General features: G+C 42.7%; 1 protein-coding gene and 1 non-coding gene across 8 annotated transcripts in view; one reads left to right on the top strand and one right to left on the bottom strand.

Moving 5' to 3' along the window:
* disp1 (dispatched homolog 1 (Drosophila)) overlaps positions 1–23,222 on the bottom strand; it is a 360,881-nt gene extending 337,659 nt beyond the window's left edge. For 3 of the 7 annotated variants that reach the window (XM_072550729.1, XM_072550730.1, XM_072550732.1), the window contains exon 1: positions 22,841–23,222. The gene's annotated coding sequence lies outside the window, so the exon portion shown is untranslated. The remainder of the gene's footprint in view (positions 1–22,840) is intronic. The other 4 variants (XM_072550725.1, XM_072550727.1, XM_072550723.1 and 1 more) reach the window with 2 other exon arrangements.
* Positions 23,223–24,113: 891 nt separating this feature from the next.
* trnas-gcu (transfer RNA serine (anticodon GCU)) lies at positions 24,114–24,195 on the top strand. Its single transcript has one exon. It is a non-coding gene; the product is annotated as a tRNA-Ser (tRNA).
* The last annotated feature ends 2,929 nt before the right edge of the window (positions 24,196–27,124 follow it).

Below are 27,124 nucleotides of genomic sequence, written 5' to 3'. Positions count from 1 at the left end.
TCACTCCTCAGCCTCTGACACTTCAGGGAAAACAGCCCCAGCCTATTCAGCCTCTCTCTTTAGCTCAAACTCTCCAATCCTGGCAATATCTTTGTAAATCTTTTCTACATCAGGGAGACCAGAATTGCACACAATATTCCAAAAGTAACCTAACTAATGTCCTGTAATCTGCAATATGATCTCCCAATGCACTGACCAATAAAGGCAAGTGTACCAAATATCTTCTTTGTTACCCAGCCTATGTGCGACTCCACTTTCACAGAACCATGAACCTGCATTCCAAGTTCTCTTTGTTTGGTAACATTCCCCAAGACCTTAACATTAAGTGTATAAGTCCTGTCATGATTTGCTCTACCAAAATGTAGCACCTCACATTTTTCTAGATTAAATTTCATCTGCCACTCCTCGGCCCATCAGCCTATTTGATTAAGATCCCATTGTACTTTGAGGTAACCTTCTTCATTGTCCACTGCATCGACAATTTTGGTATCATCTGCAAACTTACTAACCATACCTCCTTTATTCACTTCCAAATCATTTATATAAATGACAAATAACAGTTATCCAACAACAATCCTTGTGGCACACCACTGATCACAGGTCTCCAGGCTAAAAAACCCTCCACTACCATCCTCTGTCTCCTACCTTCAAGCAAATTTTGTATCCAAATAGCCAGTTCTCCCTGCATTCCATGAGATCTAAACTTGCTAACCAGTCTACCATGCCTTACGAAATGCCTTACTGAAGTCCATGTAGACCACATCCATCGCTCTGCCTTCATCCATCCTCTTTGTTACTACTTTAAACAAAACTCAATCAGGCTAGTGAGACACTATTTCCCACATACAAAAGCATGTTCAAGGAGCATGATATATTTTTAGTTTTTGACAGTGTGTCAAAGAACAACAGTTTTTTTTAAACAAAGAATAATATATTTTTTAAAAAGATGTTAATTAATTTTCACCTCACTTCTCTGAAAACGGTTGACCCGTTGTGATGGCAATGTTTATCAAATGCCCTTGAATACTTATCAAATGGACTATTACACATGTAGGAGTCTCAAATGAAATACACAGGCACCTGACTCTAAAGGGAAAGACAGGTTAACCAAAAAAAGTCCATCTCAACCTGAACTTGCCAAGAGCCTGTATAAAAGTTCCAGTGGACGAGAAGGAATGGTGACATTTATGTAGTCTTTCATTGACTAAAAACAAAAAGCACTGAAGAAACTCAGCAAGTCTGACAATACCTGGGGACTTTGCACATATAATCGGACTCGAAACATTAATTCTGTTTCTCTCTCCACAGAGGCTGCCAGACCTGCTGAGTTTCTCCAGCACCTTGTTTTTTTTTAATTTCAGATCTCCAGTATTTGCTTTTACTCTTGTTGGAAAGTTGTGCTCAGGGATGAGGGATGATGCAGGAACAAGCTAAAAGAAAATTAATTTAATATTCAGAATATACTCAATGTCAAAAAGAAATGTACTTCCACAGTTCCTGAAAGTTAACCTAATCTGGATGACGATCATACACTCAAATCCAAACAACACAATTTTGCTAAGAATAGTTATTTTCCCATTAGAATGTTTACACTGGGAATTGTATAAACTGTAAATAAACAACCAATTGAATGGGACAAGAAAGAGAGAGGAGCTAGATAGCTGAGTGGATCAGACACTGAGCTTTCGCCCCAGGTATCTGGATTTAAATCAAAACCCAGTCACATTGAAATAAATTGTTTGCTGTTTCTTAACTTAAATTCCTGTGTGAATAATATTTGGCAGCCTCATTCACTCCGATAGACCTAAAGTCAAGAGGTATAAATGCAAAAATATCATATTGCTCAGGAAGAAGGTGCACTTATGAATTTCTTTTTATTTCTGTTCATTCTGTGAATGTGGAACATCTCTGGTTGGGTCAGCTTTTAGTGCCCATCACTAATTGCCCTTGAGAAGGTGGTAGTGGTGGTGATGGTGATGGTGGTGGATGATGGTGATAGTGGTGATGATGGTAGTGGTGGTGAAGATGGTGGCAGTGGTGGTAGTGATAGTGGTGGTGGTGGTGGTAGTGATGGTGATGATGGTGGTAGTGATAGTGATGGTGGTGGTAGTGGTGGTGGTGGTGGTGGTGGTGCACTCCCTTCTTGAACTGTTGGAGGTAGCCCCGTGATGCAGTCAAAGAGGGAGCTCCATGATTTTGACCAACTAATACTTTAGGAATGGTGATATATTTCCAAGTCAGGATGAAGGGGAACATGCAAATGGTGATACTCACACGTTTCTGATTCTTTTGTCCTTCGAGATGGTGGTGGTCATCAGTCTGGAAGGTGGTGTCTAAGGAGCCTTCCAGAATTTCTGCTGTGCATCAGTGGGGGTGTGGATGATTACCCAGTGCAGGGTTTCTAACTTCTGACCTGCTGTTTATGTGGCCAATTCAGTCTTGCTTCTGCTCAGTGGTAACCTCTCCCAGAATGTTAATAATCAGAAACTCAGTGATGGTAAAGTCATTGAATGTAAAGGGGAGATGGTTAGATTCTCTCTTGATGGAAGTAATCATTGCCTGTCATTACATGGAGTGAATGTTACTTGCCATTTGTCATAGCAAGTCTGAATATTGTCTAGATCTTGTTACATTGAGGCATGACTGCTTCAGTACCTGAGGGGATTGACAGTGAACCACATGGGCAGGCAGTGTTCATTAGCAACAAATAAGTTCTCAGGTGACAACTTTAACATATCTCAAAGGGTGGATGTGGCAATGACTTCAAGCTCAGCAGACAGGCATTGGTCATCAGAAATCCATCCAACAGTAAGCAGTTCTGAGCACCCAACTTGTTTCACAATGCTTAAAACACAGGCCTCCATTAGTTACATTGGAGGATACTTCCCATCCAGGCAACCAGAATGAAGTTGCAGATTAGGAAAGACTTGACCCGATGTTAGAGTGGCATGGGGACTCAGTGGTTAGCACTGCTGCCTCTCAGTGCCAAGACCCAAGTTTGATTCTAGCCTTGGGTGACTGTCTGAGTAGAGTTTGGACATTCTCCCATGTATTTGTTAGTTTCCTCTGGGTGCTCCAGTTTCCTCCCACAGTCCAAAGGTGTGCTGGTTGGATGAACTGGACATACTGAATTGCTCTGTAGTGTCCATGGATGTACAGGTTAGGTGGATTAGTCATGGGAAATGCAAGGTTACAAGGACTGAGTGAGTCTGAATGGGATGCTTTCTTCACTGGATCAGCATGGACTTGATGGGCTGAATGGGCTGCTTTGATACTGTAGGGATTCTGTGATTCTATGTGCTTCTCACTTGGCAGGAAAATTGTTACTGAACTTGTGTTAAAAAAAACACTATCATGTCTGCAACTATATTGTATATGAACATTTCTTGTAACATTCTTTTATATTAAAAAGCAAGAAACTGTGGATGCTGGAAATCAGAAATTGCTGGAAAAACTCAGCAGTCTGGCAGCATATGTACAGGGAAAGCAGAGTTAACGTGTTGGGTCACTTTTACAGACAAAACGTAGGTGTTCTGCAAAGCAGTAGTCTGCCCTTTGTCTCCCCAGTATAGACACCACATTGTGGTGCAAATCAGTAGACTAGGTTGAGTGATGTTTAGGTGAAGTACTGTTTCATGTGGAAGATGTGTTTGGGTCCTTGGTTATGGAGGAGGGAGAACGTAAACAGGCAGGTGGTACACCTTTTGTGATGGCAATGGGAAGGTGAACATGTGTGCACGTGCATGTGTGTAGTATTACGAATGGAGGAGACGTAAACCAGGGTGTACCAAGACAGACAAGGGAAAGGAAGAGGGGAAGATCTGTCTGGGATGTTATCCTGCTGTAGGTGGCGGAAAGGGCCATCATTTGGATCATCAGCTGCCATTTCTAGGAGCTACTGGTTACCTGCCTTTTCATCACACTACCGTCTTCCCTGGTCAACATCCCTGTCTCGGGCTTACTACAATGCTCCAGCAAAGCTCAGCGCAAGTCGGAAGAACAACACCTCATTTTCTGCTTGGGAACTCTGCAACCTGCTGGACTCAATATTAAGTTCAACAATTTTAAGGTTTGAGTGCCTTCTCCCATGTCCTTACTCCAACCCCCACAGACCATGCCTAGTCATCACAATGACTGTTTCCACAAACATCCATTGTCAGCCACTAAGGATCCCCATTAGTAGCTATTCATTCTCCCAGGCTGCCCTTTACCCCATTCTTTTGTCTGCCCAACTGTTTTTCTCTTGACATGGACTCCATTTCCACTTATTGTTTACTCTTTCCCCCTCCGCCCCACTCCTTCTCTAGCATATATACCAACGTCTTCCCAGATGCTGTCAGTTATAAAGAAGGGTCACTGTACCCAAACCATTGACTCTGCTAATTCTCCACAGATGCTACCAGACCTGCTGAGTTTTTTCCAGCAATTTCTAATTCTGATTTCTGATACAAGTTGACAAAATTAAAAATCACACAACACCAGGTGGTCCAACAGGTCTATTTGGAAGTACAAGCTTTCGGAGTGCTGCTCCTTTGTCAGGTAGCGAGTGGGACAGGATCATAGGACACAGAATTCTAGCAAGTTAATATAAATTTACTATAAATTCTGTGGCCTTTGATCCTGCCCCACTAGCTACCTGACAAAGGAGCAGCGCTCTCAAATCTTGTACTTCCAAATAAACCTGCTGTTGTGTGATTTTTAACTTTGTCCACCCCCAGTCCAACACTGGCACCCCCACATCATATATTAAATTGGACATTCATATTTGCTGCATAATGTTAGTACCCTCCAAGTTGGTTGTTTGTAGTAAAATAAGACTGACAGTTAAATCTGGTTGACTTCCTAAATTAAATGTTTAAATCAGGTGGTGGAGCCAGACAGTAGGATTGGCATGGACCTGCTGTGTGCAAAACAAAATTTGGCAGGAGCTGCGATCATGAAGTGCTTACTGTCCCTGGAGCCAGGCAGCATGTAATACAAAAGTTATTGCACAATTGGCACTACTTGTTTCCCCTTTCTCCATATGTTTGCTGTAAGATTCTACCCATATTCATTCCATTCTTAATTTATCAGGTAGGCAAGTGAGTTTGAAGATGATTTTCTATTCAACCTATATTAGTGTCACTCCATAATGACAGTAGCAAGGCTTTGCCCATGCCTAGATTTTTTAAAAAATCCATTACTTATCCATCTCCATTATTTTTTTGTAACCTTTATTTGCCCAATGCAATGCCAAATATGAATTTTGTCAGAATTTGACCGATCACAAATTCAATAACCCAAATGCGAAAACAAAATCTCAGAATCCAAGTTTTCATTGCAGGGTTGCGAACAAAGTAGAAAAAATAAAGACGAATACTGCATACTACTGGAAAAAAGCATGCCAGTATTGCTCAAAACTGTTTTCTCAGCAGTACTGTGATATTTTTAGATATCCACATTAAATACAAAATCATTACTGGAGACACACACACACAGAATACCCAATTTATAGCAGACTTGAGTGCTAATTACATAGGTGGAAGCCCTTGATCTTATTTGAAAGATAAATCATTAGTTGAAGAAAATCAGCACACAACCTTAAAAACCACTCTGCAAGATCACAGACTGTTGGTAGACAATGGTGGGTGGCAAGGATTAGAACTAATTTTGCATAAGACTCGAAAACACACATGCATTGAGATTTCATGAATATATTCTTTTAACCTACAATCACCTATCGTTATTGTTTTACCCTTCTCCTCCCACTCACCAACAAAAAAAACATGGAAAAGAAAAAGTGAACAATCACATCTATACACCAACAGGGTTGTTAAACATTTTGTTATTATGGGGCTGGTCATAGAGTTATATGGCACAGAAACATACCCTTCAGTCCAACTCATCTGCAACGGCCAGCTATCCTAAACTGACCTAGTCCCATTTGTCAGCATTTGGCCCATAGCCCTCTGAACCCTTCCTGTTCATATATCCATCATTTTAAATGTCGTAATTCTATCAGCCTCCACCATCTCCTCTGGCAGCACTACCCTCTGCACGAAAAAGTTGTCCCTCAGGTCCCTTTTAAATCTTTCCCCTCTATCTTAACTTATGCCCTCTAGTTTTGGACTCCCCTTCCATATTTACCCTGTCTGCCCTCATGACATTATAAATATGCACTGGTCACCTCTCAGCACCTGACACTCCAGGGAAAACAGCCCCAGCCTATTCAGCCTCTCCCTATAGCTCAAACCCTCCAACCCCAGCAACATCCTTGTACATCTCTTTTGATTCCTCTCAAGTTTAACAACATCCTTTCTAAAGCAGGGAGACCAGAATTGTATGCAGTATTCCTCAGCAATACTGGCCTCAACAATGTTCTGTATAGCTGCAACATGACCTCCCAACTCCTATACTCAATGCTCTGACCAATGGAGGCAAGTGAATAAAAGCTGCCTTCACTATCCTGTCTACCTGCGACTCCATTTTCAAGGAAGTAAGCACCTGCATCCCTAGGTCTCTTTGTTTGGCAACACTCTCCAGGGTCTTATCATTAACTGTACAAGTTCTGCCCCAATTTCTTGTGCTGCATTATTGAAGAAAAGTTGCAAGAATCAAAGGTACTTTCAAGTAAACTGTTTGTCCAACATTTTAACAGTTGTATATAAGTGATGTAGTACAAAGTCTACACTGTTGCTTCAGTGTATCTCAATCATCATTGTATAACAATGACCTTGGCTTACAACTTATACATCGATGTACTGATCCTCTACATTTTCCCCTGCAACCCTATCCAAAATTTTCTTCTCATTGCTACTAATGCACTCCTGCGCAGTTGCCTTCTTCCTTGTCTGCTCCCTCCTACACCACATCCACCTCCCCCTTGCCACCTCTCTCTTTTAAAGGATGCCATCCTGAAAATGGAGAACCAACCTGCTCTGGTTGTTCAGTTGGCATCCTTGGCAATACTACTGCTCTGGTTTGATACTGTCCCTGAAAATATCCTGTTGTGTCACATCTATTTCTTTTGATTGGAATCTTTGCATCCATGGTGGTATTTTAGCAATATCTTTGCTGTTCAACAATATTATTATTTACTTTAGTTCCTGCTGTAATTTGCAATACTGGAAGATGATCAGAATCTTTTTCTGCATGCATCTGCTACGCTTTTTTTAATAATCACAATGCACCTTAGTTCTGTTCCCGTTAATTATCTAAATGCATTGCAAACTAGTGCTCTCTTTCCACCTTACTGAATATAGCACCATAGAATATGGAATAATACTGCCCCAGTCTGGTTAATGATGCATCAGTTACTAGTATGCTTCATAGTTCAGGATCATAATGAGCTAGAATTTTGGATGAGAAGAGCTCAAAAGGTTTTTTGTTCATTTCTGTTCCGTCATTACGTTTCCTTCTGTTTGAGGGTTGTTGCAATGGTTCATTTATTTGTGCAAGGGATCAGACCATTTAGATCTGGTGATGTGTACTGAGGCAAGTCTAATAAATTATCTTGGAGCAAAAGATCCCAGAGATATCAGTGACCATAACAAGGCAGAACTTAGCATTCAGTTTGAAAGGGAGGAATTTGGATTGAAACAACTGTGCTAAACTTAAGTAATGATGTGGAGGTGCTGATGTGGGGTGGACAAAATCAGAAGTCACAAAATACCAGATTATTGACCAACAGGTTTATTTGAAATCACAAGCTTTCAGAGTGCCGCGCCCTAGTCAGGTAAAGTGACTTCATTTAACAAAGGTGCCACGCAACTATAACCTGATGTTGTGTGACTTCTTAAATAAGGACAATTTCAGGGAAATAAGCACAGAGCTAGCTGAAGTGAACTAAGAAAGGAATTTAACAGCAAAGCCAATTGAGGAGACAGCATATAAAGAATAGTTCCTGGCTCACAGCGAAGACATATCCCAATAAGAAAGAAGGATTCAAGCAAGGGGATAAGCCAATCATGGTTGGCGAGGGAAGTTGAGGATAGAATCAATTTCCAAGAAAATAAAAACATATCTTGTAACACTAATTGGTAAAATTAAATCTTCTATAGACTGCAAGAAATCGGATATCGTTTCCGCCAAATCTTTGTGATCAGACCTCAAATCGGGTTGTCGCTTAAGTTCTGCCATTTCTCAGGTGGTCATAGGCCTTGCAAGATTCTGGTAGTGGTAATGTTTGTTCCAGGCCTTGCCCTCATTAGAAAATGCTTCCAGTGTTGTTTCATCTTCAATCGCTATGTTGCCAGACAACTACTCATTCAATTTGCTTTATGTGGTACAAGATCCCAAGATTCTCGAAAGGAGCGTCATCAGACAGCCTTTTACCCAGACTCATATAAAGATATATTTGGACAGGTGACCAAAATCTTAGTCAGACAGATATGTTTTAAGTAGTGGTTTAAGAAGATTTTATAAAAATCAGGGATGCTTAAGTAGCCTGAATTAGACAAACACATCGCTTGGAGGATTGTACAACCTAATATAGAAGAACTATGGAAGGCAATGTTGTGAACAGAAATATAAACAAGGTTAAGAATGGATGTAGGTTTGCCTGCTGAGCTGGAAGATTCATTTTCAGACGTTTCGTCACCATATTAGGTAACATCTTCAGTGAGCCTCCGGACGAAGGATAAGAATTTTAAAATGAAGTATTGCCAGAAAAACTAGTGTCACTTAGATAAATGCCAGTGGAAATAGCAAGGCAGAAGGTTATCTACTGAACTAGAGCTCCGATCTACAAGTACTATTTGCGCAAGGCTTGGACTTCTGTGTGATGGGCAAGGACAACTTATTCAGTCTTTCTGGTGAAGAACCACATGAAAGCAATTTATCAAACCAATGAGTCTCTGCTAGGTTATGATGTCATGCCACACCTTACCTGCAAGGTATTTTTTCACTCATGTTAACTAGTGGAGTGCTGCAATCTCAACCATTTACAACCTATATTAATGACTCAGATGAACAAACAGACAGCATTGTAGCCAGACTATCTGATGATACAAAGATAGTTAGGAAAACAAGTTGAGAGGATGACACCCAGAGTGCAGAGATCCCAAGATCTCGGTTAAGAAAATGGACAAAAAGTGGTAAATCAAGTATAATGGAAGAAAATGAGATTGTGTCCACTTTGGCAAGAATAGAAAGGTAAAATATTACTTAAAAAGAAGACAGAGATAGCTGTGGGTCCTTTTAGCTGAATCACAAAATGCATGTATATGCATAAACCACAGTTAAAAACAGCAAACCAAATGTCAGCCTTTATTATAAGAAGGATGGAACATAAAAACAGGCAAGTTCTGCTATAGCTGTACAGATCAGACCCCAACTAGATACTGTATACAATTTTTGATTGTCCATATTGAGGGTGTGGACTGTCTACAGCAGACATTTCAATACACTGGAGCAATATGACCAATGCTGCCTGTGCAAGATCCTGTAAATCCGCCGGGAAGAAGGACAGACTAACATGAGCATCCTCAACCAGGCCAACATTCCCAGCAGAGGCATTGACCATCCTTCACCACCTTCAATGGGCTGGTCAGGTCATCTCCATGACCAACAAGAGACTCCCCAAACGGGTGCTATACTCCCAGCTTCTAAACAGCAGGCAAACCCCAGGTGAACAGAGGAAGTGCTTCAGTGATACTCTCAAAGCCTCACTGGTGAAGTGCAACAGTCCCAAAGACACCAGGTAATCACTGGCCCAAGACCATCCAAAGTGGAGGAAGAGCACTTGGGAAGACAACTTGCCATCAGAGCACCAGGGACCAGGGTTTGGTTCCAGCCACAAACAACTGTGTGAAGTTTGCACATTTGCCATGTTTGTGTGGGTTTCCTCCGGGTACTCTGATTTCTTCCCAGAGTCCAAAGATTTAGTGGTTAGATGGATTAGCCATGGGAAATTGTCCATAGTATCCAGGGATGTGCAGGCTAGGTGGATTAGCCATAGTAAATGTGTGGTTACAGGGATAGGGTGGGAGTGCTGGGTCTGGATGGCTGAGGGTAACTTCAGACTCTAACTTCATGCAGAGTTTCTGTGATATCCTTTTTTGTCATTACTCTCAAAACATCGATTAATTTCAGTCTTGAACATGCTCAATGATGGAATTTCCACAGCCCTCTGGAGTAAAGAATTCCTAACATTCCCAAGATTCCAAAGATTCCCTTTCATGTCAGTTTAAAATGGCCTGCCACTTTTTCTAAACCATGTAATTTTGTTCTGCCACATCTGTATATATCTGCCCAGTCACGCCTTGTAAGAACAATGTAAGTTGCAATTGAGAGCACCTCTCATTCTTTGGGGCTCGAGAGCACACAGGCCCAGTTTCCTCAATCTCTCCTCATAAAACAATCCTGCCACCCTCGGGATTAGTCTGGTAAACCTTTGCTGCACTCCCTGTATCCTTCCTTCAATAAAGCTGATCAAAACCGCACAGTATATTCCAGGTACAATCTCACCAAGGCTCTAAGTAATTGCAGCAAGATATTTTTAAATTCTGTACTCAAATTCCTTTGTGATCAAAGCCAACAAGGCCACCATTTATCATCTGTCCCTAGTTGCCCTGGAGGTGGTGATGGCGGGCTACCTTCTTGAACCGCTGCAGTCAGTAAGTTGATCCACAATACCCGGAGGGAGGAAATTCCAGGAGAAGGTGCTGTTGGAAGAGCCTTAGTCAGTCACTACAATGCATCTTGTACGCACTGCTGTCTGTTTAGTGATAAAGGAAGGTGAATGTGGAATATAATGAATAGGTGTTAATCAAGTGGGATGCTTTGTCCTGGATGATGTTCAACAACTGTTGATAAAGCTACACTCATTCATCTCAAGTGGAAAGTATTCTCCTACTCCTCACTTGTGCCATGTAGATGGGCGGGCATTAGGGAGATTGGAGGTAAGTATCTCATTGCTGAATCCCTAGCCTCTATCTTGCTCTTCTCGCCACTGTGGCTGGTTTCGTTCTGTTTCAGTGGAACTGTAACCCCTAGGATATTGATAGTAGGGATTCAGTGATGGTAACGGCATTGAAAGTCTAAAGCAGCCGGTTAGACTCTCTCTCTTTTCGGAGATGGTCATTCACTGGCATTTGTGTGGTATGATCGATACTTTCCATTTATGATGCATATAGATACAGGGTAACTAGGAAAGTGGTAAAGTGCACTGATTCTCTAATCCTGCTGTTGCCACAAACGTTATTTAATCAAAGAACACAAAGTCTCCAATTTATCTGGATGTGGAACCAAATAAACAGAAAACACTGACCACTTTGCTGTACATATTTGTAATTGACAGTAATTCTAATTACATAAATTCTAACTGCAAGTGAACAGCTAGTGAACAGTAAACAGGTCTCAAGCAGTTAAAACTCTAATTCCCTCTTTAATCTCTTCCCCACCAAGTCTTCCAGCTACACACACACACAGAGACAGAGACAAATATAAACAAAACAGTTTTATGGGTGGCAGGGAACCACAGTTTAGTAGCTCTAATCCAGAGGATTCACTCAGAATTGGTTTTCCAAGGCTTTGTGTTCTTCAATTTGTTTTCTCCACGTTCCTTCACAGGAGACAACAAGATGAGGGGACACTCATTGCAAAGTCTGTTAGTTACTGGTTAAGGGAAACAGCTCTAGGAACAGGAACTAAGCACCGACTTGTTACCAGACAAATACCATTCTGAAAGGTCTGAAGGTGAATCAATCACCCAGACTGGATAGACTACACGCCAGTGTTCTGAAGGAGATAGCGGAAGGGATTGTGAAAGCGTTGGTGACAATCTATCAGGACTCCCTTGAGTCAGGGAGGGTCCCAGAGGACTGGAAAGTGGATAATGTACCACCTCTGTTTAAGAAAGGAGGGAGGAAGATGTTAGAGTCCATTATTATGAATGAGATTTCAGAGTTCTTGGAAATGCATCGTAAAATATGGCCAAGTCAGCATGACTTTGTCAAAGGCAGGTCATGCATGACAAATCTGTCAGAATTTTGTCAACAGGTAATGAGCAAGTTAGACAAAGGAAAGCAAGTGGACATGATCTACTCGCGTTTCCAGAAGAGCTTTGACAAGGTGACACACAGGAATAACACAAGACCCCTAGGTGTTGGGGCAAGGTACTGGCAATGATAAACTGGCAGAAGGCAGAGAGTCGGGATAAGGGGATCGTTTTTAGGACAGCAGCCAGTGATGAGTGGAGTTCCACAGGGGTCACTGCTGGAACTATTCATGTTATACATTAATGATCTGCACAAAGGAACTGGCAGCATTGAGTCATATGCAAATTTCACATTAAAGGTTGGGGAAGGGCAGATAATGTTGAGGAAGCAGGAGGCTGCATAATGTCTCAGTCAGGGTGGAAAAGTGGGCAAAGAAATGGATGATGGAATACATTCTGGGAAATTGTGAGGTCATTGGTAGGGAAAAGCAGACACTGTTTTCTAAATAGGAAAAGGCTTTGGAAAGCTGAAGCACAAAGGGACTTGGGAGTCCTAGTTCAGGATTCTGTTAAGGTTGAGATGCAGGTTCAGTTGCAAGATAGGAAGGCAAACACAATATTACTACTCATTTCAAGCCAGCTAGAATATAAAGGCAAACATATCCTGCTGAGGCTGTAAAAGGTTCTGATCAGACTGCATTTGGAATATTTGTGATTAGTTTTGGGCCTCATACCTAAGGAGGGATGTGCTAATGTAGGAGGGGGTTGCAGAGGAGGCCTACAAGAATTATCCCAGGATGAAGGGCTTGTCAGTTGAGGAGCGGTTGAGGACTTTTGGTCTGTACTCAATGGAGTTTAGAAGGATGAGGATGTATCTCATTGAAACTTACAGAACACTAAGAGGCCTGAATAAAGTGGAATTGGAGAAGATGTTTCCAATAATAGGAGAGACTAGGATCCAAGGGAACAGTGTCAAAATGAAAGGATGGCCCTTTAGAACTGAGAAGACGAGCAATTTCTTCAACCAAAGGCTAATTGTTGTAGATGGCTGTGACATTGAGTCTATGACAGAGATAGATAAGTTCTTGATTGGTAAGGGGATCAAGATTATGGGCACAAAGCAGGAGAATGGGTTGAGAAACATGTCAGCCATGATCAAATGGCAGAGCAGACTCAGTGGGCCAACATCTTATGGTCTTATAAATGTGAAATGATTGTAACAAGGTCAATCAGCAAGACCTCAAAACAAGAGTTCGCTGATTGGACCAGATTAAAAGCCACAATCAGGGAGCCCTGGCTGACATACAAGAAGGGGTGTGTCATAGATACTGATACTCTGGTACATAACTCTGAATGAGGCAGTATAAAGTCAAGCACTGTTCATTGGTAAATAAAGGGTGACTTGGTGACAGAATATTGGCTTCTGTGGAGTTATTTCAAAATGCAGCTTTGATGTCAAAGGGCAGTCATTCTCAAAAACAAAAGCAAAATACTGCTGATGCTGGAAATCTGAAATAAAAACTAAATGCTAGAAGAACTCAGCAGGTCTGGCAGCATCTGTAGAGACAGAAATAGATATCGAATTGCAGCCCAGTGACACTTTGGAAGAATTCTGATCAAAACTTATGAAACACGGTGGTTAATTAAACAACTAATGTAAGGAAACAGCTCCACAAATATCCACCTTGTTTCTTCCAACACACAGACCAGCAACCCAGGACAAAAGACAAAGCTGAAACACTCACATTCATCTCTGACATTAAATGCCACATGGAAGACTCCTCCTGGATGGCTGCAGCATCACAGGTGCCAGGCTTCAACCAATTCAATTGACTCCACATGACCTAAAAAAACAGCTGAAGGCAATGAATACACAACAAAGGCTATGGACCTTGACAACATTCTCACTATGGGTACTGAAGACTTGTGAGCTGGCCTTAGCCATGCAACAAGCTCAACTGTTCCAATACAGCTACAACACTGGCATCTGCCTCACAACGTGCACAAAACATTGGACAAATTCAAATCTACACCATTTGACCAAGTATAGCAAAGAGCCTCAGCAAAACTGAAGTGAATGGGAATCCAGGATCAAGTCATACCCATCAAAAAAGAAAGTAGTTGTGGTTATTGAAAGTCAGTCACCTGAACTCCAGTACTTCACTGCAGGGACAGTGCCCTCGGCCCAAATATCTCCAACTGCTTCATCAATATCCTTCCCTCGATCACAGAGTCAGAAATGAGATGTTTGCTGATGAATGCAAAATGTTCAGATCCATTTGAAACTTCTCAGGCACCGAGGCAATCCGCAGCCACATGCAGCAAAACCTGGACAACATCTAGGCTCGTGCTGATCAAGTGGCAAATAACACACATGACAAAATGGGCTAGGAAATTACCATCTCCAACAACGCAGAGAACGTAACCACCAACCCTGACATTCAATGGCAGGATCAGCATGGAATTCCTCCACCATCAACATCAACAGTAGTCCAGAAAGTGTATGCTGCTGTCTGGGAAGGGCATCCCACAGACAGAGTCAGGGTGAAACAGACTGGGAAAGGCATTCTGCAGACAGCGTCAGGGTGAAGCAGGCCGGGAAGGGCGTCCCGCAGACAGCGTCAGGATGAAGCAGGCCGGGAAGGGCGTCCCGCAGACAGCGTCAGGGTGAAGCAGGCTGGGAAAGGCATTCCGCAGACAGCGTCAGGGTGAAGCAGGCTGGGAAGGGTGTCCCGCAGACAGCGTCAGGGTGAAGCAGGCTGGGAAGGGTGTCCCGCAGACAGTGTGAGGGAAAAGCAGGCTGGGAAGGGCATCCCGCAGACAGTGTCAGGATGAAGCAGGCTGGGAAAGGCGTCCTGCAGACAGTGTCAGGATGAAGCAGGCTGGGAAGGGCGTCCCGCAGACAGTGTCAGGATGAAGCAGGCTGGGAAAGGCGTCCTGCAGACAGTGTCAGGATGAAGCAGGCTGGGAAGGGCGTCCCGCAGACAGTGTCAGGATGAAGCAGGCTGGGAAAGGCGTCCTGCAGACAGCATCAGGGTGAAGCAGACTGGGAAGGGCATCCCACAGACAGTGTCAGGATGAAGCGGGCCGGAAAATGTCGCTTACTGATTTAATAGGCTTTGTGACGTGACTCTTGCTCTTCCAAGAAAAGTAAACAGTGACTACCAAGAAACTGATGTCAGGAACTATCGTTATAAATTAGAAAAGGTGTACTTTTAAGCACCAGAAATTCGTAGAAGTCAGGACCAATGTGATAATGTGGTAGGTGGGAAATGTACAAGTCTGACAGGTAGTATCTGGTTGGATCAGGCCTAACCTCCTTGTTGGGAAGTCTGCAAGTGCAATTGGGATTTAAATGAATTTGGTCATGGGAATTGGATGTGGACAAGAGTAAAGCGAGGGGTTGACGCACAGACAAATATGGATGAAGAACCAAGTCAGTCTAGAAGGTTATCCAAATATAGCCGTATTAAGGCACCAGGGATTTATTTCAATGCATGGTGCCTTGCAAGCAAGGCAGATGATTTGGGGGGTGTTAATTATTTCATGGGGATGAGATTTCATTGCTTTTACAGAAAGATGGTAGAAGGAGGGACAGGACAGCTGGTAGCTCAACATTGCAGGGTATAGAGTCTTTAGGCAAGATTGAGATTGTGTAAAAGAGGCAGTGGTATTGCAATATTGCTGAAGGAGTAATTTATTGCATTAAGGAAGAATGATATCTTAGAAGAGTCCTCAAATAAGGCCATGAGATAAAACCTAAAAACAAAATGGGGGCAATCCCTTTGCTGAGGGTATACTATAGAACCTGATACAGTCAGGGAGAAACAGAAAGAAAGATATATAGGAACATCTAAGAACTGTAAAAGTAATAGGATAATATTTCCCAATATTAACTGAGATGGACAAAGTGTGAAAAGCTTAAAGGGGTCAGAATTCTTAAAATGTATCCAAGAAGGGCTTTCTATGCAAATACACAAAGTCCTCCAAATGGGGGGGGGGGCCATGCTGGACCTAATTTTATGGATCAAAGCCAGGCAAGTGGTAGATATGGCAATGGGGGAGCATTGTGGCAGCACTGCTACCTCACAGCACCAAAGACCCGGGTTCAATTTCCGCCTCAGGTGACTCTGTGTGGAGTTTGCACATTCTCTGCGTGGGTTTCCTCCAGATGCTCCGGTTTCCTCCCACAGTCCAAAAATGTGCAGGTTAGGTGAATTGGCCATGCTAAATTGCCCACAGTGTTAGGTGCAGGGGTAAACGTAGGGGGGTGGGTGCGCTTTGGCAAGTTGGTGTGGACTTGTTGGGCCAAAGGGCCTGTTTCCACAGTGTAAGTAATCAAAGTAAATTATGTTAATTGTACCCATAATTCATTAAGATTTCAGGTAATTATAGTTCAGGTCAAAGATGGTCTAGAAATAAAGGTTCTGAATTCGGGGAAGGCCAATTTTAATAGTAGTAAGGTAAAGGGATCATTGTGAGAATGCAAGGGCAAAATGTTCCCATAAAAAGTGAAGGGTGGAACTGAGTGCTGAGAATTCTGGATGTGAAGGGATATACAGGATTGGATAAGAAATAATAATGCTCGAAAAGGTGGCTCGCTTGCATCAAGAGCAATTAGAGATGGACAATAAATACTGGCTTTGTCAGTGGTACTGATATCCCATGAACAACTTAAAAAAGGTTTTAATATTAATATTTACATACCACTGTGGTTGCTGAGAGGTGTCTAGCAATGGCAGAAAAGCATAGTAGCATATTATCAGCAGACACATAAGATTGCAATGTTATTCATAGGTACAGAGTCAAAGAGAATATATAAATAGCGAACTTGGGGAGAGCTTTGAAGCGTAGGAACTGACACCATTATAGAAAATCATCTGGAAGGAGATATGTGCAAGTAAATTAAGGTTGTATCATAGTGGATAGGTGGTAGTGTTAGACCAAGCTCATTTAATTACACAGAATTAAGGAAGAGGACTAAGATACAGTAGGTGGATCTTGTGAATCAAGGGCTGGAATATACAGGGCAGAAGAGGAGAAGTGTTTAAGTGGTTTAAGCTGACCAACAACTTAGGTTAAATTTTGTGAACCTGCAGCCACTAGAAAGCAAGTGAATACAATATTTGATATAGCATCCTTACAGCCGCAGGTTTACAGGTTTTGTCATCTCGATAAATGTGGTGTGCTGCATTTTGGGAAAGCAAATCTTAGCAGGTCTTATACACTTAATGGTAAGGTCCTAGGGAGTGTTGCTGAACAAAGAGACCTTGGAATGCAATTTCATAGCTCCTTGAAAGTGGAATTGTAGGCAGACAGGATAGTGAAGGTGGCATTTGGTATGCTTACCTTTATTGGTACACTTTCCTTTATTGGTCGGTGCATTTAGCATAAAAGTTAGGACATGATGTTGTGGCTGTACATGACATAGCTGAGGCAATTTTTGGAATACTTCGTTCAATTCTGGTCTCCTTACTATAGGAAAGCTTGAAAGGGTTTAGGAAAGCTTTACAAGAATGTTGCCAGGGTTGGAGGGTTTGAGCTATTGAGAGAGGCTGAATAGGCTGGGGCTATTTTCCCTGGATTGTAGAAGGCTGAGGGGTGACCTTATAGAGGGTTATAAAATCATGAGAGCCAAAGAGTCCAAAACTAGAGGGCACAGCTTTAAGCGAAGGGGGGAAAGATTTAAAAGGGATCTAAGGGGCCAGCTTTTTCACACAGAGGGTGCTGCATGTATGGAATGAGCTACTGGAGGAAGTGGTGAATGCTAGTACAATTACAACATTTAAAAGGCATCTGAATGGGTACATGAATAGGAAGGATTTGAGCGTTATCGGCGAAATACTGGCAAATAGGACTGGATTAATTCAGGATATCTAGTTGATAAGAACGAGTTGGATTGAAGGGTCTGTTTCTGTGTTGTACAGCTCTGTGACTCAAAGTTCAAGCTCTTTCTTGAGAAAGAAGAAACAAGGTGACATTTAAAAGTAGAAGAAAAGTTAGTCACCATTTGTTGGCTTAATGAGACAGAAAAGTCAACTGTCAGTGGATTTCTCTTCCTCTTCTTTACAGGTTATGGCCATGCAATAATCAATTACATTATCACTAATAGCCATCCAACATTGCGGGCCAAGTATAAACATATGGTGACTGAGCGCACTCAACACAGGGAGCAATGATGTTTCCACAATGACAGACAAGGACATTGGTCCACATACACATACAGGGTTGTAGTCACCTGGTTCCTGAACCTCTCATCAGAACTATATTCACCCAATCAGCAGTAGTTTTAAACCTCACCATTATAATATTCTTTATGTGCTACTGTGCGAATAACAACAAAGAATCTTCACAACTCAAGTTATTTACAGTATACTTGTACAGTATCTGGGGAGTTTTCATAGGCATCTCAAAAGTAAAATGAACAGACAGAAGTCGTCTGTAAATTAGACATTCTGTTTACATTTAAAAGCTAAGCTACCCAAGGATGATGAATTTAAAACGGGACAGCTTGCAGTACAGTTATTATTAGTTCACTAAGCATCTCTTACTTTGTGGTCAGGTTTGTATTGGCTGTGGGGGAAATAAGAAACCAATCAAAAACTCTGTTTATCATACAACACTATATTGTGTTTAACATTTTCTATGACCTTCTGATGAGAACACTTTACTGTACATTCAGATTTACATTTCATTACATACTCAGTGATATCAATGAAGACAATGATATTGAAATCTTATTCTTCCCTCATTGAATTTCCAGTTTCAACCAAGGCTAATTAAACCAAAGAGGTGAAAGAAGATAGCAATGCACGATTCAAGATATCTAAGAATTATGCCATGACATTCATGTAGGGTTTACAATGTAAAAGGATTGAATTGTATGTTGTTATGACTGCGATGGGAAGATTGCAGTGGCCCCTCTACTTCACCAGTCGCACCAATATACAAACATTTTGATTCAATTACTAAAATGGCCAATTGATTCCCTTCTTTATTGCTATCCAGAATAAAGGAAACTTTCACCTGGCTTTTTAAATGAACTCAAAAGTAAACTATTATAAAACAAAACACATTTCTAAAAATCAGTAACAGAACTGGTTAAAATCTAAGATACAACCCAGAATTAGAACAAAATCCCTTTTAATCCCACCACAAACACAGTTACATAGCATTATAAACAACAAAGATTCTGCAGAGGTGATATTTTGAAAAAAAAAGAGTAAAAGGAAAAAGAGCTTTACTGGCCAATGATCTGAAAGACAAAGATAGAATCTCTCAAATTCTCAGAGGTTTTTTTCTTGATGAAATCAGATTGCTGACGAATGAAGACCAATAGAAGATTTTCCAAACAATCAAACTTAGAAAAATCAAACTTGGGCAGTATGGTGGCTCAGTTGTTAGTACTACTGCTGCACAGCACCAGGAAACCAGGTTTGATTCCCACTTTCTGTGAGGAGTATGCGTATCCCCTGCAGGGCTTCCTTCCCCAGTGCAAAGACGTGCAGGTTAGGTGGACTGGCCATGGTAAATCGACCATAGTGTCCACTGATGTGTAGGTTAGGTGGATTACTCATGGGAAATGCAGGGATACAGGGATGGGATGCGTCTGGGTGGGATGCTCTGGGTGTGGACTCGATGAGCCAAAAGGTCTGCTTCCATACTGTCGGGATTTGCTAATTCTAGTAAGGAGCCACACTTCAACTTCTCAGGATTTACAAGGTTGTTAAAAAGCTGAGATATAGCAAGTTTATCAGATTCCTAATTACTTCAACAGGAAGAGAGAGGGAGAGACTTGCAGGTTCACAGCAAGTTTTGGAGATTTTCTTCCTCTGATTTTCTGGACTTTTGAAATAGAAAATTAAGATCTGAAAGAATTGATAAATAACAATCAGCAGAGGAGCCCCAGGTTTTCCATCAATTTAGAGCAATAAAAAAAAACCCTATTTCTTATCTCTTCAAAAGATTTGCTTGATTTTTTTCCCAAAAGTTTCTGAGTTTTTGTACTTAGCAGGTGGATCAGAACATTCATTAAATTACTGACCTTATTTTTCAAGAAGTCACAAGCTCCCTCTCCCTTTATTAATCTAGAAAGTGTCCAAACAGTTCAATACCCCACCAATTTTCACAAGTCTATGAATATTGATGTGAAGCCTCAATCATGTAGAGAACCAAAGCAGACCATTCACACAGTTAATATTTTTGCTGTGTTCAAGCTTTCTTCTACGCCTTGTCCCTAACGCTATTAGCATAATCTCTTACAATGAAGTGATTTTACCCAGACGGTGATGAGAACTTGGAACTTGATGGGTTCAAGTGAACAGCACCGATATCTTTAAGGGGAATCCAGGTACGTATGAGGGATAAAGCATTAGAAGATATTATGGTACAGTGAGATGAAAGGTGGGTGGAGATTCACATGAAATGTACACACTCTCTCACAGACCAGTTGGACCAAATAAGAGGTTACAGCACAGAAAGAGGCCATGTAACTCTACATAATGTACCAAGACACCACCCAGGTAAAATTTCAAGAAAGCTGAGCCAGAAGGAAAAAGCTGGAGTTACTGAAGTGTTGGATAGAAGTTTAGTTGTTTATACGTCATTAGTGTCAGATAATTGGAAATCACACGTTGAAATTCGTTTATTATGAATGTGTTTCCTACAGGGAGAAAGTGAGGACTGCAGATGCTGGAGATCAGAGCTGAAAATGTGTTGCTGGAAAAGCGCAGCAGGTCAGGCAGCATCCAAGGAGCAGGAGAATCGATGTTGCGGGCATCAGCCCTTCTTCCTGAAGAAGGGCTGATGCCCGAAACATCGATTCTCCTGCTCCTTGGATGCTGCCTGACCTGCTGCGCTTTTCCAGCAACACATTTTCAGCTGTGTTTCCTACAGTCAAATTTCACCTGTTTTAATTCTCACCAGAAGGTTTTCAAGATGCTTTTGGAATATGAATGGTTTCCTTTAACATTATGATCATAAAAGTTGTTAGACTCAAGAAAAACGATTGCTACAATTCAGGAAGCAAAGAAATTTTCTGAAAAATATAGAAGCCATTTGTCTTTTAACAAGATAAAAGTTAGACATTAGCTTAAATAGATTAAGGAATCTTTTCAAATTCTCCTAAATAAGGAACGACTGAGACCCTACTTCAGTGACGTATATTACTATATGTTCTCTCAATCTGGCTCCAGGCAGCCTGGCCAAACAATAATAAAGAACTCAGGGTGGAACTTCCCACACTCTCAGCTTCCTTATCCCAAGTAAATAAATAAAAAGATAATATTTCCAATCCACTGAATTACTATTAAAAAAAGCTAAGGTATCTTCATATCACAAACCAGCACAATTACTAAAACTAGGAACTAAAAGTATCAATTCGCCCATCTCTGCCCCAGGAAATATAAACCACAATGTTATGTATCATTTAGGATACACAAGACTCTTACTATAATTTGCTTTCAAATTACTTTCTTAAAATAGTTTAGAATCTGAGCTGATTATTTGTCAGACACGAACTCTTTAAAAACTTAAACATATGTTTCCCATACAAATCGTATAATTTAACGATCAACCTACAGAGGCTTCTTCAGACAGAAGTTCTAATAATAGAAATTTTCTAGACTTCCATTTTTCCTTGGGTACTACTGCTTCCTGACACATGGTGAATGAAAAGTTCAATCCCAAACTAACTGACAATGAGTTAAAGATTGTGACAAAATCAAAATTATCCTCAGAGTTTTTGAATCTAGGTTAATGCTTAGTTTATAAAGAGCCCATTTGCAATAGCCATGACAGATACATTTTACTAATTTAAAGAGAAATAAAAAAAATCAAAGAGTGCATCTTCGTGAAAATCTCAGTATAGAGGGTGATGAAACAATACAGCAATTTAAGTGATGCCTCAAATCTCAGAATGGTGGCTTAGATTCCACTTTAAAACTACGGGATAACTCCTCCTCTAATCTATGGGATCTACAAGGATCCTACACGTGATGATTTTGAACAATCTGAACCCCTGCCTATTATACAAGACTGACTCGGAAGCACGACAGGATGTCTAGTGTGGGAACTTAAAATGTGGTGGTAATGCAGCAAGAAATGCTGATACTTGGAACTCAATAGCCAGAATCTTACTCTGCAATTAAACACATTTAATGCTACATGCTGACATTCATTTCGAAAATGAGATAAAATCCATTTTCAAGCATTAACTCCAAGCGAGGTTTGGAACAATAAGTTATATAGACTAATGGCTTTCTCCTGATCTACGTTACTATGATACACAACAATATCACTATAACGGGTAAGCCGAATTTCTTCTAAGCAATATTTATCTGACCTTGCCACAAAAACTGCATCCATTCAGATGGACATCTGTAGCGCTGACAATCATTTTTAACCTCTGATCTGGTGAAATGCTATTTTAAAAGCCAAAGTGCACTGCACGAATCAAGAATTACACATTTTAAAGTTCGTGGCTGACATCGTACTGCTTTACTTCAAACCTCATTGCTTACAAAACGTGAACTTGTCGTGACAAATGTGGAGAATGAGCAGCTAAGATCGGTTCACTTGGACTCCCAACACTTCGGAGTTGTTTCCATACTGGTCCCATAGCAACAAAATCTGCGCTTCGTTCATAGTTAATGTGGGAAACATTGAAACTTGATGCAGGAGCGTGCAGCCTGGTTTCATTAAGTTAACACACAGCACGACGCGGGGACGATCTATAGTTTGCTAAGTTTTTTCTTTAAAACCTCAAACTGCAATTCAAGGCCTGGTTTGAAATCTGCACAGATCAGTCAGTCACTGGGCGCAAAGGCCACCGACAGGCACCGACCGAACTTTCATCGCCCCTTTCCTTCAGATGATGTGAACGGAAAAGTTGCAGAGCTGCAAGTGTTTCTCTCAGAGACATACCTGAGGAGGGGAATGGTCGCTGAGATTCTCAGTCACACACAGTTTCTCTCAAGTCTCTCTTTCTTCTTCAATCCTGTGAGTGAGATCTGTGTTTACACCAACAATTCACCTACCCCCCCACCACCTCCTCCTCCTCCTCCACGCCACCCGCCGCCGACACCATCGAGACAGTAGGCGGTGCAGGACAACGGCCACCAGGACAGTGCCGCTGCCGCCGCCGCCGCCCGCCAGCCACTCAACCTTCGTGTTGACGTTTCACTCAAGTCGCCCTCGCTGGCAGCGACCAACCCCTCTCACCAAACAAGAACGTGAGAGGAGGCGGGGTTACCCATGACTGACAGCTTCCCTGTCCACTCGAGGAAGCCGTCCGTGCCGCTGTTTGGTTCCGATTGGTCCTTGGCGCGACGGCGGGCGCCAGAGGACCGCCCCCGTCCAAGTCCTGCCCCCCTCCATCGCCAAATTCCTCAATACCCCGCCCCCACACTTTGATTGACCGCGGCATCCACCAATGGTAAGCGAGACCTTCCCTTGTCGGGCGACTTTTGACCAATCCTGGTTTGATGTGACTGCTCAACTCTTCTCACCTTCTCGCGTCGATGCGACAACCGAACTTGAAGAAGATGATGATGATGATGCGCCTTCCGAAGTGAGTGACAGCGACCTGGATTAATTAGATGGAAGCAACCGGCAGGCCATGTAGCCAATGGGAGCTTGAGGTCTGCAGCTGGAGGCCAGCCTCCCCGTCTTACCTGCTCCGCCCCAGTCACCGTGACCCCGCCCCTCCCCTACCCGATCTGACCCGCCCCCATCCCCACACCTTTCCCGCCCCCCCCCCCGCCGCATGCCCCGCCCCTCACCGCGTGCCGGGGCAGCCTGTCACCATCCAGAAGCTTCCACGTGAGGAAGGTCCCGTTACCGTCGCCCGGTCTGGGTGCTCGAGCAACTTTTGTTTCGTTCGGAATCGAGACGCCCTTTGCGCCTGCTGCTTCAAGCTGAGGTGACGGGCCGCCCCTTCATTGAAATGTTATAGAAATAAATAAAACCAGTCGATCAGTTATAAATAAATAACCGGAGCGGGAAGTGCCTGCTCGGGGAATGTTCGTACACATCGGCGTCGGTGGGGTTTGAACCCGTGCTGCCTGATCTAAATGTAGGGATAGTGTTGCTGTCAGAGCCCTGAGGCCCCTGGATCAAACACCGAAAGGATTGCAGTGTCGGCCAGCCGCTCGGTTAGTCACTGTAGGAGGAATAGTCGGCCGGTGTCGGGCTGTAGGACGAGGTGGCCGAGTGGTTAAGGCGATGGACTGCTAATCCATTGTGCTCTGCACGCGTGGGTTCGAATCCCATCCTCGTCGGGGGTCTTCCACGTGCAAGTACCTCCGTTTTTTTTTATATTTTGTTTTGTCATTCCAATTGCTTGATGTGACCGTGAAATGAAAACTGCAAGCTTGTGTTTTTTTTTTCTCTATTTCTGTCTTTAAGGAAGTATTCCAAATCGGCAGCAAGCATTCCTTTGAGCTTGATGAAAATCGACACCCCCCCCCCCCCCCCCCACACACACACACTTTGAAACTGCTCCTCCAAAAGCCAAAAGTCTTCACTCTAGTTGAGTTATCTGTCGATTTTTTTTTAAATGTTTCTCCCTCTCTGGGGTTCTGTCGCGTTAAAGTGTTAGTTTGGAGGGTGTGCTAATCCGTGCAATAGCTGAAAACAGAAGTTAAGAAGTCATGTTACAAAAGCAAAGCCCCTCAGGTGGCTGGGATTTGAAACACGAAGGTGGTGTTGGAGAAGCTTAGCAGGTCTGGTAGCCCTTTTATTCCTGATGAAGGGCTTCTGCCCGATTTCGGACGCTGCCTGAACTGCTGTGCTCTTCCAGCACCACTCTAACCTAGTCATTGTTATTTTTTTACCCCCCTGTGCAGGGTCAATGTCCAGCACCACTCTAACCTAGTCATTGTTTTTTTACCCCCTGTGCAGGGTCAATGTCCAGCACCACTCTAACCTAGTCATTGTTTTTTTATCCCCCTGTGCAGGGTCAATGTCCAGCACCACTCTAACCTAGTCATTGTTTTTTTACCCCCTGTGCAGGGTCAATGTCCAGCACCACTCTAACCTAGTCATTGTTTTTTTACCCCCTGTGAAGGGTCAATGTCCAGCACCACTCTAACCTAGTCATTGTTTTTTTTTAACCCCCTGTGAAGGGTCAATGTCCAGCACCACTCTAACCTAGTCATTGTTTTTTTACCCCCTGTGAAGGGTCAATGTCCAGCACCACTCTAACCTAGGGGTTGTTATTTTTTTACCCCCCTGTGCAGGGTCAATGTCCAGCACCACTCTAACCTAGTCATTGTTTTTTTACCCCCTGTGCAGGGTCAATGTCCAGCACCACTCTAACCTAGTCATTGTTTTTTTACCCCCTGTGAAGGGTCAATGTCCAGCACCACTCTAACCTAGTCATTGTTTTTTTTTAACCCCCTGTGAAGGGTCAATGTCCAGCACCACTCTAACCTAGTCATTGTTTTTTTACCCCCCTGTGCAGGGTCAATGTCCAGCACCACTCTAACCTAGTCATTGTTTTTTTACCCCCCTGTGCAGGGTCAATGTCCAGCACCACTCTAACCTAGCCATTGTTTTTTACCCCCCTGTGAAGGGTCAATGTCCAGCACCACTCTAACCTAGTCATTGTTTTTTTACCCCCATGTGCAGGGTCAATGTCCAGCACCACTCTAACCTAGTCATTGTTTTTTACCCCCTGTGAAGGGTCAATGTCCAGCACCACTCTAACCTAGTCATTGTTTTTTTTACCCCCTGTGCAGGGTCAATGTCCAGCACCACTCTAACCTAGTCATTGTTTTTTTACCCCCATGTGCAGGGTCAATGTCCAGCACCACTCTAACCTAGTCATTGTTTTTTACCCCCTGTGAAGGGTCAATGTCCAGCACCACTCTAACCTAGTCACTGTTTTTTTTACCCCCTGTGCAGGGTCAATGTCCAGCACCACTCTAACCTAGTCATTGTTTTTTTACCCCCATGTGCAGGGTCAATGTCCAGCACCACTCTAACCTAGTCATTGTTTTTTTACCCCCCTGTGCAGGGTCAATGTCCAGCACCACTCTAACCTAGTCATTGTTTTTTTACCCCCCTGTGAAGGGTCAATGTCCAGCACCACTCTAACCTAGTCATTGTTATTTTTTTACCCCCCTGTGCAGGGTCAATGTCCAGCACCACTCTAACCTAGGGGTTGTTATTTTTTTACCCCCCTGTGCAGGGTCAATGTCCAGCACCACTCTAACCTAGTCATTGTTTTTTTACCCCCTGTGCAGGGTCAATGTCCAGCACCACTCTAACCTAGTCATTGTTTTTTTACCCCCTGTGAAGGGTCAATGTCCAGCACCACTCTAACCTAGTCATTGTTTTTTTACCCCCCTGTGAAGGGTCAATGTCCAGCACCACTCTAACCTAGTCATTGTTATTTTTTTACCCCCCTGTGCAGGGTCAATGTCCAGCACCACTCTAACCTAGGGGTTGTTATTTTTTTACCCCCCTGTGCAGGGTCAATGTCCAGCACCACTCTAACCTAGTCATTGTTTTTTTACCCCCTGTGCAGGGTCAATGTCCAGCACCACTCTAACCTAGTCATTGTTTTTTTACCCCCTGTGAAGGGTCAATGTCCAGCACCACTCTAACCTAGTCATTGTTTTTTTTTAACCCCCTGTGAAGGGTCAATGTCCAGCACCACTCTAACCTAGTCATTGTTTTTTTACCCCCTGTGAAGGGTCAATGTCCAGCACCACTCTAACCTAGTCATTGTTTTTTTACCCCCCTGTGCAGGGTCAATGTCCAGCACCACTCTAACCTAGTCATTGTTTTTTCACCCCCCTGTGCAGGGTCAATGTCCAGCACCACTCTAACCTAGTCATTGTTTTTTTACCCCCCTGTGCAGGGTCAATGTCCAGCACCACTCTAACCTAGTCATTGTTTTTTTACCCCCATGTGCAGGGTCAATGTCCAGCACCACTCTAACCTAGTCATTGTTTTTTACCCCCTGTGAAGGGTCAATGTCCAGCACCACTCTAACCTAGTCACTGTTTTTTTTACCCCCATGTGCAGGGTCAATGTCCAGCACCACTCTAACCTAGTCATTGTTTTTTACCCCCTGTGAAGGGTCAATGTCCAGCACCACTCTAACCTAGTCACTGTTTTTTTTACCCCCTGTGCAGGGTCAATGTCCAGCACCACTCTAACCTAGTCATTGTTTTTTTACCCCCATGTGCAGGGTCAATG

The sequence above is a fragment of the Chiloscyllium punctatum genome, chromosome 3 (genome assembly GCF_047496795.1).
Source record: "Chiloscyllium punctatum isolate Juve2018m chromosome 3, sChiPun1.3, whole genome shotgun sequence".
NCBI lineage: Eukaryota > Metazoa > Chordata > Chondrichthyes > Orectolobiformes > Hemiscylliidae > Chiloscyllium > Chiloscyllium punctatum.
This window is presented reverse-complemented; position numbering and strand designations above follow the sequence as displayed.